The sequence below is a fragment of the Octodon degus genome, unplaced genomic scaffold, assembly GCF_000260255.1.
Source record: "Octodon degus isolate 3935 unplaced genomic scaffold, OctDeg1.0 scaffold00005, whole genome shotgun sequence".
NCBI lineage: Eukaryota > Metazoa > Chordata > Mammalia > Rodentia > Octodontidae > Octodon > Octodon degus.
Window position 1 is genome coordinate 3,435,315 of NW_004524581.1, and position 10,158 is coordinate 3,445,472.

The following is a 10,158-nucleotide window of genomic DNA, read 5'->3' on the forward strand; positions in this document are numbered from 1 at the left end:
GAGGCTTGATCAGAATCTTTGTCTTGCCTCCTATTCTGGTGTCTCCTGTCCTTTGTCCCCTCTTCAATTCCCCGCTCCTCCCCAGGTGACCTTCATTGACTGACCCGCTGGTTCGGGACAGTCCTGAGTCTTAATTGACCTTGGAGGGCTAGGGCCAAAATGTTGACTTTCCTTGTGGCACTCCTTTTTCTCTAATTTTGGTCTGAAAGCTTAGGTTGTTAACACTCTAGAAGATAAATTTATTGTTATCACCATACAACCTAGACTGTTAAGCTTAACCTTATTATCTGTCTGAATATCAAATATCTTAGGTATAACATGGAACAGGTATTTTGTAATAGTAGTTTCACGTTTGGAGTGCCTGTCATTCTGGTCTTCTGAATACGGGTTGCTTGTCATGACATACTAGTTGCTGCTGTGCTGTCTCTCAGGTAGATGGTTGTTCAAAAAGAAGGGGGTGGTGAATGAAAGCAAGAGATGGAAAAGGGAATATTGTGGGACTGTCCTGCTTCAAGGTTGTATATGGTTAGATTTTTGGACTTATGTATAAACATAAGAAGTATATAATTCTTTATGCCTATTTTTAAAAATATATTCTAATTTTTAAGTGTTTTTTTCATCATAATGTAGGGACTTAAATTTCAACATATCAATGCCTCATGAAAAATAACAGTTCCATGTTATGCCTAAGATGTTTGATGTTCAGACAGATAATGAAGTTAAGCTTAACAGCCTAGGTTGTATGGTAATAACAATAAGCTTGTCTTCTGTATGGTTAACAACCTAAGTTTGCAGATCAAAATTAGAGAAAAAGGAGGGCCTCAAGGAAAGCCAACGTTTTGGGCCTAGCCTTCCAAGGTCAATTAAGACTCAGAACATATGAGAACTTGTAGTGTAATGTCATGTAACTCGGTACTGTCCCAAATTTTCTGATCAAGGAGATTATGGGGCCAAAGAGGAAAGTGATCGATGATGTAGAGTGTGCCTAAGGAGAGTCACATGGAGAGAAAACATTCTCTCAGGCTTTCACAGAGAGCACATTGGCCAAGCAATGGCCATGACTCATCCACATGGCTGACACAAACAAACGACAATCTGAGGTACAGGATCTCAGGATAAATCCTGAGGGGATTTCACTGACCTTATCAGACCCAAAAGCTACAACTCTTGTTGCATAGGTTCTGCTTTACCTTGATCTTAACCATCCAGCAGAAAAGTATAAAAACGAAATATTAGAAGTAAAGCCATGCTGTTATGTTGAGCTGTAGGGGAATCAGGTCAACATTTTCTGACATTACCAGTAAAGTGGAAGACCCAATACTATTATGGACTACTGAACACTTTTAGAATATTTTGCTGAGTTTACACACCTATAATGCTTAAATGATGGAACTTAACAAAAAAAAGGGGTGGATACAGACGAATGTCCATTTTGTATCTGTGTATTCAAAGTGGTTAGGATAGATATATAGTTATACTCTCTTAATTAATAGAGGTATTTGTTCTAATGGTGTTTATAAATAGAATATCAAGTCTGCATCTTGTACAGCAATTAACCACTAGGAAGAGAGTATGCAATGCGTTAATTATTGAAACTGTCCTACCAATTTGGTTTGAAACTGTCTCACTGCTATTTGTTTCTCAATAAAATTATTGGAAAAAAAAGGGGTTGGCCAAATAGCTCAACAGACTGAAGTGCCTTCAAGCAGGCACAGGGCCTGAGAGTTTTATCCCCAGGCCTGCTATGCTGTCCTTGCCTCAGGGGCATGCTGAGATGGCAATTGAGAATGCGCATGGTGGGGTGCACTGGTAATCCCAGCTCTTGGGAGGCTTTGAGCAGGCAGATCACAATGAGTCTTATCTAGTAGTAGGACCCTGAACACCCTATAGATCCTTCCCTAAAATACAGAAAAAATAAATACAAATTCTTATCTGAGTTTAGAAAAAAATCTCTGTGTTCTCTTAGTAATAGCTTTCATTTAAATTGGAGTATAAGAGAGTTGAGAGATGAAGCCATTCCTGGATACTGAGTTTTATTTGTAAATCATAATCATTAATTTCTTTTTTAAAAACCTGCAAGCCTGATTTTCAGTTTACATCAGAATGTTCATATCACAATGTGGGGATACTTTCTGTTACAATAATTAAATGCTGAGAAAACATCCCGGAACTGTTTCTTTAGTTCTACAATTAAAGACCTTAATGTCCCCAGGTTGAAAATAATCCTCACCTTTGCAAATGATGAATCTATACTCTCTGACACAAATTGAGATGGTCAGCTATTACTCAGAAATTTCATGTAAGCTGTCATGTAAATGACTACTTTATGCAATTCAGAAATTGCTATGAGTTCTGAAAGTGTAAGGAAAATTAGAGTTCTCAAGCATCATGTTTCAAAACAGCAATTAGATCAAAATTAGGTTCCTCTGACCCAGACATGACCAAAGTTTGCTACTATGAATTACATTAGTTGAGAATCTCTCTGTATTAGCTATAGCTCATCACAAAAATTCTTTAAATAAGAAGCCCTTCGCTTAAGGTTTAAAAGTGAAATGTGCTTAATGCCAAAATACAAACCTAATGTTTCCCAAATCATATTTTGCAATTGTTTGTCAAATGACTTAGTTGACTAAATAAAAAATAATATTTGATTATTGTAACAGAGATTGTAATTGCTTTTTGAGACCGCAGAGGTCTTCCAATCATTTCATTCACTGATCCATTTTTAAGGAAAAAAATATTTGTTGAATAGGATATGAGAAGAAACCCCAAGAATACAGTGTTGATTGATGTAGACGGACAGTTTTTCCTTGTCAGAATATGGCTGAAATAGCTGATGAATTAGCAAGTGTGAGAGCTACAAGGGACACGCTGCATCACCATACTCAGGTATTTTGATGGACCGACTCACTGTCTAGGGAGAAAGAAAGACACGTGAGGGAAATGATAAAGCCAATATAGCCTGAAAGACATTGGGCTAAAGGACTGGGCTGACTGAGGAAAGCATATTGCAGGCGCATAAGCCAATGGTGCCTTTGTAGAATCTTTTATTTGACATGTATATATTCATCCCATTTTTATTGATTTCTCATTAAAAAACAAGCAATTAACAGAAGAATATCACAGTCAATTATTGTCTTTCATCAATTTTCAGACATATCCTACAATTCTGGGTTGAAGAAACAAGGTTCATCATTTAATACATATAATTATTCACATTGACAGAAAGGTAAGCTTTAAAATACTTATTAATTTATCACAATGAGCTTTCTTCTAACTTGAGTGGGAACATTGAAAAGTTGAGAAACATTACTTTGTTTGCCAAAAGACAAAACCAAAAAGTAAAAGAAATTACCTGTCTTAGACACATATGTGTGTTGGAATCAATCACTGAGGTTCTCGCTGTAGATTTGTGCTAGGAATTTTTAAAGCTAGAAGATCATTTTGAATAGTTGTTTAGATTTTTGAGTAAATTTTTTCATGTTTCTTTGCTTAGTAATTTTATTGTGTTATTAACTTTAAACTAAGAATTAAAATACCTAGAAGACATATCAAAATGTTATGAATTTTATTCAATTAATTTATAATATAAAGTAACTCATGAAGAATTTTAATATATTTTGCATTTTAGTGTAGAATAGAAATGAGGCTATTATATTGCATTTAACATTTTTGTATACTTTAGAGATATAGTACCTCTGTTTCTTTTTCTGCTCCTGGGTTAGAGACTAACAGGCAAAGAATAAATATTCATGTTCATTGTGAATATTTTAAGACAAATTGATCATTCTGATTTGTTAAATATATGTGGTTTTTGCTAAAGAATACTATGAGCAAATTTGCTTCTACTTTGAAATTACTAGAAAAGTCATTGAAATAAAAAATTTTTAAATGTATTTTTCACTTTTTTTTTTTTTTTGGTGCTAGGAATCAATCTCAGGACCTGGCATCTGTCAAGCAGGCAGGTATGCCACTGAGGTATATCTCTGGCCACTATGTGAATATATTTTTATTCTAAAGAACAAAACCATCTAAAATTTTCCAATGTAGTTATATCCCCTTTAGTCTTTCCTGAGCCAATTTTCAAACCATACTGATTTCTAAATAATTGACTTACAGTACTTTTTATCTCTCACCCCTAAAGCTTTTTGTATGCTGTTCTCAGTGACATAATAGGTAGATTATGATTTATAGAGTACAGCCTCAGGTATGTTGTGCTTTGTTTCTACACTTTCCTGGATTATGACTATACAATCTAAAGTACTTCCACTGTGAAATGATAAAATATGGATAAAGTAGCTTCTGTGAGGTGTTCCAGTTTGCTGTCAGGGCATCAAAGAACCCAAAGACGTACCTGTTATGTGGGCCAGCTCGCTGCTGGGACAGGGCCACAGAGGTCTGAGGCAGGTGGCTGTCTCTTGCGTGCATAATAAGGATCGCCACACATAGGGCTAGTCCTGACAACTCAGAAGAACGCAGAGCTTTATGTCTTTATCAGAATCCTATTACTGAAGAGAACAGCTTTGACTGTATCCCAATTCTCAGACAGCATCCTGAAAGCTAGCATGAAAGCAAGCACATTGTAACAGCAGAATTTTATCTGTTCGCATTCTGCGCCCTTCTCCCTTGGCGTCTAATAAGTGCACAACAACGGTTTGCTTTTGACAACAGGATGGCTCTGTTATTCAAACAAAAACAGGTGGTGTCAGCTGTGTGCAGGCTGGGGGAGACCCACAGTTTTCACTGGGCACTTATAAATTAGAATAAGTTCTTATGATGGCTGGCGAAATAGCTCAGGGGACTAAGTGCCTGCTTAGGCAAGTGGAAAGACCAGGTTCGACCCCCAGTACCACATGTGTGCCAGCCCCAACTCTCAGACGAGCAGAGCCCGCCACCCAGGCTGGGCGTGGTGGCGCATGCCAATAATCCCAGTGCTGGGGAGGCTGAAAACAGCTTTTGAGAATCACTATGAGTCTGAGCTGTGTAGTGAGATCCTGTACCAAGTACATTTTCTAAAAAAGGAATAAGTACTTACGTGTGACCGATTCTTTTGTGAATTAAATGTAAATGCATCTCATCGTGACAGAAACTGCTTTGTGGATTATTTTACAGTTTTGTTTAGTTTTCCTTCTATGACTGTGTTTAAAAGATATCAGACTGAGAAAACTAAATTTGCAGGGGAACATGACCTTGTGCTGCCTGTTTGTGGTCACTTAGCAAATACAAATGGCATCTTCTATGCCTTTTTTCTTTCCACTGGCTGATCTGCTACGCTGCAAAGGGAAGAATTGGAATCAGGAATTAGTAAAATAATAGAACACAGAAAAACTCAAAGTTATACACTTTCAGTGTTATCTTTCAGGGGACACATGAGGACATAAAATTCTAAAAACATGTATCTTATGAGAAAGCTTATAAAATTAAAGCAAAATAGTACATTATAAATCCATCCCCCTTCCAGTGACTGGAGAAGAATTTTGGTCAATTTAACCTGATTTAGTTACAAGGTAAATATGTAATCTTGTAACAAACAGGTCTATAATCAGGATTAAGCTTCAGACTCATTCAAATAAAGAACTTTATGATAGAAAATTATAGAGGAGATTTCACAAACAACTTTATTTGGTGGGGATTTGTAAAAAGAATCTTTCAAATATAGTATATCTAATTTTAAGGAAGCAAAAACATCTCTTATAAAAAAACTATTTTGTAACTAAATTTGTAACTAAAGTATTTTGTAACTGAAATACTTAAATAAAACATAAAATCATTTTTCTAATTCAAATTCAGTTAATATTGGTCTTTGCAACTGTAAAAGTTTCAACAAATAATGTATCAATTTATGTGGATACAGATAGAAATGGTTTTTATGGTTCATTCTGAATGGCCTGAGGCAGGTTATACTTGGAGAATTTTTGCTTTTCACCAAATATATTTCCTAAATGAAAAGGTTTGCACTCAAAATATGTCTTGTTTTCATATACTTGTTCACCAAGGATGCTTAAATTTTAACTCATTATCTTACCCAAATTTTACATTAGTCTGGTTTAGTTTCCTATTGCTTGGATATCATGCCTGATCCCTGCAACTTAAGGAGAAGTGTACTTTGCATAACAGTTTCAGTGGCAGATTCTGTCCATAGTTTAGTGGTTACTGAGCAGAAATGGCACAATGGAGGGGCCTGGGAGAACAGAGACTTGCTTTACAGCTTTCAGGAAGCAGGGAGAAAATGAAAGAGCCACTGATAAGAGTGCACCCTTGCAACGCTCGTGCCCACGAGCTGTCTCATCCTGCAGACAAGGCTCCGGCTTCGGGCAGCAGCACACTGATCTGTAGAACTTACTGTTGTGCACACACACACTGATAAGAATAGACCCTCTGTCCCTCAATCACTTTCCCAAAGCCCCCCCACCATGGACTTTTGGGGGAAGATTTTAGATCGAAACCTTAAGAGTATATTTCCAAGAATCAAGCATATACGTATGGTCTATGTGTTACCAATTAAGTTATTAAGAAATAAACAATATAGTCAATGAATGACATGATGAGTCTAATACACTGTGTAGTGCTAAGCACATATTCAATGTGTATTTCTAAAGAGGACAATGAATGAATGAGTGGAACATAGTTCTGTTCTAAATGCCATGCAAAAGCTGGGTTTATCTTTCATTGCTTAGCAGAAGAGAAGCCCTGGTTTAACCCCTCATAGGGCAGAAAACAGTAGCCTCCCAACCAAAATGGCATTTGATTTTATTACCAAGTAAAACTGATGTGTCCTCAGCTTAAACATGGAAATCCTGGAATTAAGTTACTAATTAAATTTTGTCATTTCTTTATTTTATTTTGTCTTTTATCTTGTTTTGCTTTTGAGACTTTTGATTTTTTTCTTCATTCCTCCTCTGTAGTTGCTATGAAATATTTTTCTATTAAACTTCCAAAGGCTGACAATAATGGCAACATCACAGTTCTCCCTTACACCACTAACTCTGCCCAAGATTACACATATTTACAAACTTCCTTTTAAAAATTTTTTTTGGTAAAATGAGGATTTCAAACAATTTGATTAGAAAATACAGGAAGTCCATAAGTACTTTCTACCTCACCATATACTCACTTAATATAGCAAACTGTTAGTGTTATAATTCATGAACTAATATTGAGTTGTTCGTAGTTAAAATTAGTTAATTTAGGGTCCACTCTATATGTTGCATTCTTCTAGGAGTTGTGAAAATACTATGAAGTTATAAGTCTACCATTAAATTTTCATACATAATACTATTCTCATTATTCTCAAAATAATCAGAACTTGGACTTCACCTACTCATATCAAAACAAGATAAGAGGGTAACGATGGTTGATACATTGCATATTATTACCTTCAAAGTAGTTATTCAGGGTAGAGGATATAGACAATTAATTGTCCAAACAATATTAACACTAAGAAAAATTAGTAGTATATCTACCTTAACTATCTTGTATATCTATTCATTTCTATAAGTTATTTGCTTTCCTCTACTTTCTTTTACATTTCCCCATCAAGGTTTTCCTTCATTTTAGGCAGCTTCTTACCATTTTATAATACCTACTTTGTGCATTTATGATCTTACTTACCCTTTCAGCTTCTCATTCTAAGAAGACAACACAATGTTTACACATGTGCATCTGTTTTATTTCACCCATGAGTGTGGACTTCAGTTGTATCCATTACCTATAAAAGACTCCAGTTTATCCTTTATGGCTGAGTAGTTCTTCATTATATTAAAACACCACATATATTTTATCATTCCTTGCTTGATGGGCATTTGGTTAGTTCCCAAAGTCCAGATATTACAAATTGTGCTGCTATAAACATAGGTGCATATTATTGTGGTATGATGCTTTTAATTCTTCTAGGAAGATACCTAGAAGGGGAATAGTTGGGCCAAATGGGACCTCCAAATCTAGTGTTTTCAGGAATCTCCACACTGGCTTCCATAGTGCTTGCACCAGTCTTCACTCCCACTAACAATGGAGAAGGGTTCCTTTTCCCCACAACCCCACCAACATTTGTTAAGAATAACCATTATTTCCAGGTTGAGATGAAATCTCAATGTTTTAATGTATAACTCTAGAATGACCAAAGATGGTGAGCTATCTTGCTGGCCGTACTCCAATTTTCTGTAGAACTTTTTACCATGATTAATATTTGGATTTTGTCAAAAGATTATTCAACATCTGCTGAGGTGATCCCATAATTTTTATCCTCAGCTCTGCCCTTAGAGTGCATTACATTTATTGATTTATGTATATTTACCATCTCTGTGTTACTAGGATGATCCCACTCGATCATGGTATATAATTTTCTTAATGTTTTGCTGCCTTATTTTTGCTCATATCTTATTGAGGTTGTTTGCCTTTATGTTCATTATGTAAGCTACATATGTTCATTATATAGTTTTATTTCTTAGTATGGTGCTTCTCTGGTTTTGATACCAGGGTAATGCTTGCTTTTAGATATGAATTTGGGAATATTGCTTGCCTTTCAATTTTATTAAAGAGTTCCTGAAGTATTGGCATTAGGTCTCCTTCAAATTCCTGGTAATATTTAACAGTGAATCCCTAAGAAGCTGCACTTTTCTTTGTTGGTAGGTTGTTAGCTATATCTTTGATTTCATATTGGTTTATTTAGGATATAATATCTTTTTAATTCAGTTTTGATAAATCATATGTATTTAGAAATCTGTCCTATTTTGTATTTTCCATCTTATTAGAACACCAGTTTTCAAAGTAGATGTAAGTGATCTTCTGGGTTTCTGCAGGATTCATTGTAATTTCACCCTTTTCATTCCCAATTTCATGGATTTGGGTCTTTCCTTTGTTTGATAAAAGTAGATAAAGGTTTGTTGATTTTATTTAATATCTCAAAGAAATAACTCTTTGATTCATTGATTCCTTCTATTGTTTCTTAGTACCCAATGTGTTAATTTCTATTCTAATCTTTATAATTTCCTCCATTGTATGAGCTTTTGACTTACTTACATTTGATCAGTTTACTAGAAAGAGAATCATTTTTTTAAGTGACCAACAAAATATTAGGAAATTATAAACATTTTATAAGTGAATTCAAATTTTAAGTGAAATAAATTTCAGTAACAGACTCTGAATGTATCTTTCATATGGTTTTAGATTCTACATTATGATCTATATGAGCTAATTACCTGTAGATTTTTGGAATTGTATAAAAGAAACAAACAATGATTTGAAAAGACTGTTAAAAGTTTGCTTTATTTTCCAACTACATATCTGTGTGGGGCTAAATTTTTATTGTATACATTACTAAAAACAATTTATCTTGGGTGGGCGACATAGCTCAGTGAGTGAAGCACCTGCTCCACATGCTGCACCAGTCTGCCCCCAGTCACACTGAGCCAGCCACCAGGCATGGTGGTGCACGCCTGTAATCTCAGCACTGGGGAGGTTGAAAACAGGAGGATCACTATTAGTCTGAGCTGTGTAGTGAAACTCTGCATGAAATACATTAAAAAAAATCTCAAAATATTGAATGCAAAATTCATATGATAGCACAGCTTTCCATCCATTCAGATACATGTTAAACTTGTTTTCTTATTTGAAAAGGAATACTTTACTACCACTTCTAATACTTTCCAAAAATATGACTTTCACAAAAATGAATTATTTGGCTTAATATTTTATTGTTTTTAAAGTTAGATAATGTTATTAATATTTTAGTTTTTATTTCAAATATAAGTATCAGTAGATACAGTGTCCTGAAAAGCCTCGTTGATGCCCTTAATTATTTATACCAAAAAGTCTAAAGAAGCCTACAGTAAAGCAAACTACCTTGACTTAAGCCTGAAAAAGATTTTAAGCCCTAGGATTTTTTTCACAACCTTCAGAGAATGTTTAATGTTTTTACTGAACACTGTTAAGTACTCCCTCTTTCACCCTACACAGAAGGTCCTTCAATGAATGGAGTATTGCTTCCTTCTACTTTGTTAATAAAGCCACTCCTGAGAGCTTTAGCACTTTGTTTCTTCACCTCTACTTTCTTTTGCTTGCTGTGAAACATTATCTCTCTCTCTTTCTCTCTCTCTCTCTCTCTCTCTCTCTCTCTCTCTCTCTCTCTCTCTCTGTGTCTTTGTCTCTGTCTCTGTCTCT